At 62.7% G+C, this 2,004-nt stretch overlaps 1 protein-coding gene across 1 annotated transcript in view; it reads right to left on the reverse strand.

The window, feature by feature from the left end:
* The window catches only part of LOC104290229 (aryl-hydrocarbon-interacting protein-like 1), a 5,292-nt gene that overhangs the window by 189 nt on the left and 3,099 nt on the right, over positions 1-2,004 (reverse strand). The window lies entirely within an intron of this gene.

Raw genomic sequence — 2,004 nt, forward strand, 5'->3', positions numbered from 1 at the left:
GGGGAGAGAGGTTTTGGCGTGAGGATGAGGTCGGGAATACCCAGCCTGGGGGGAGCTGGAGGAAGGAAAAGGCAGGATGAGGGCAGAGCTGCTGGCCCCGGTGCCAGATGTGGGGAGCAGCGGCAGGCCGGGCGGGTGCTCGGGCTTTGTTTGGGAGCCGGGATGCGGCAGGGGGGGGAGCAGGCTGGCTAATGCTCTGGTAACCATGTACTGTGGTGCTGCTGTCCTCGCTGCTTCGCGCCATCTCTGCTTTGGAAAGAGAATAAATTTGTATTTATACCGAGACCCGGATCGGTGCTCTGGCCTCTTCTATCCGTGTACCTCGGCTGGGTCACTCCTGGCACTGTGCCACCCTGGCACCGCTCCTGCAGGGCTGCTGGGACGTGGATGTCCCTGTGCCCTGTGTCATCCTGGCTGTCCACACCATTCGAGGCAGAGCAGAAGCTGTGAGCGAAGCCCCGGGCTCCCCAGACACAGGTGCATCCCCTGACCACCATCTTCCTTCATCCTTTTCCAGCAAGGTCTGGTCAGGGCCATGCGGCAGCCTGAGGGCTGGGACAAGGGCTGTGTGGGGACAGTCCCTCTTCTTCGCCCGGGAACTTCTGCTGTAGGAAACCCTTCAGCCCCAGGAAGGATGTAGGCAGCAGTGGGATGCTGGGCAGGCAGTCCTCTCCCTCCATGCTTTCTCCCTGGAACATCTTTAGGTCTCCAGTGCCCAGGGGTGTCCAGGTGCCTCTGCCCCAAGTGCTGACCATGTTCCCCGTGTCTCCATGGCACAACGAGGGGCTCAGCTGAGGACTAGCCCCGGGCAAGGCTGGGGGGCTCTCAGGCCCTCCCCACCATGCAGGCTGCAGCCCAAGCCTTGGCTGGTGGTGAAGCCTGCCCAGGACTGATACTTGTAGGGCTGGACCTGCTCTCACCCCTGCCTGGAAGGGCTGGTGGTGCTGGGAAAGGCTTGACAAGGTGCTACTGCAGGGGACAGCTCTCACACAGGAGAGCTTCAGGAGCTTAAATGGGGGTGAAGCACAGCCTGTTTAACACCCCCTCTGAAGGGCAGAGCAAAATGCTCATCCCTGTGCCGAAAGCTCCAGGGCAAGGCAGGAGGTGCAGGCTGTGATCAGGGAAGCAGGTCACGTCCAGGAATGAATCCAGCACACGGTGCCAGGGAAGAGCTTTTATTTCTCAGCCAGCAAAGCTCAGTGGGACCCAGCTGAAAGGCGCTGGAGCCGATGAGTCGGGGCAGGGAGGCGGCAGGCGCTGTTGCACAGCGGGGCTGGTGGTCCCGGCGGCGGCGGGGTGAGGACAGGATTCTTCCCGTGTCACTGCAGGGCCAGTCCCTGGCCCTGGGGCTCTCTCTCAGGGTACAGCAGTCCCGCTGCCTGTGCTGTGCCTCCTAGTCAGTGGTCCAGCAGCCTTTCCCCCATCCAGGGGTAACTGGCCCTGCTCAGGGCTGGCCGTGCCCCAGGATCGTGGCTCCAAGCTCTCTGCTCTTGCTGCACTACCTTGGGGGTGCATCACTCCCTTCCCTGGCTGCTATGGGGTGGGGGGTATTTCTGTCCCTCTTCCCAGCTCCTCGTCTGCCCCCGAGCACCCATCCTGGAGCGCTGCCCCAGGGTTGAAGCTCTCTGGGGGGATGCTGCCTTCCCCACCATTTTCTGGGTCGCTGCCTGCTTGCTGTTCCATGCAGCCCCCCTCTTCCAGTGCCTCTTTGGGGGTTTTGCCCTCCAGCTCCGGGATCCCCTCAGCTGGCTCCAGCTCCTCGCTGGGCGTCCCTGGCTCTGGGGGTCCGCCTGGCTCAGCTGTGGCCATGCTCCCCGTGCCATCGCCCTCCCTGACTCCCTGCTCCAGCCCCAGCCCTGCTGCCTCTGTCCCCCCTGTTGCCCCACATTGCCCTACAGCCAGCTTTTCCATCTCTGCTGCTGGGCTCTCCTCCACTCTGTCCTCCTCCACCTTCTCTTCTTCTTCTTCTACCTCCTCCTCCTTCTCCCTCTCCTTCTCCTCTTC

The sequence above is a fragment of the Charadrius vociferus genome, unplaced genomic scaffold (genome assembly GCF_000708025.1).
Source record: "Charadrius vociferus isolate BGI_N301 unplaced genomic scaffold, ASM70802v2 scaffold7, whole genome shotgun sequence".
Taxonomy (NCBI): Eukaryota; Metazoa; Chordata; class Aves; order Charadriiformes; family Charadriidae; genus Charadrius; species Charadrius vociferus.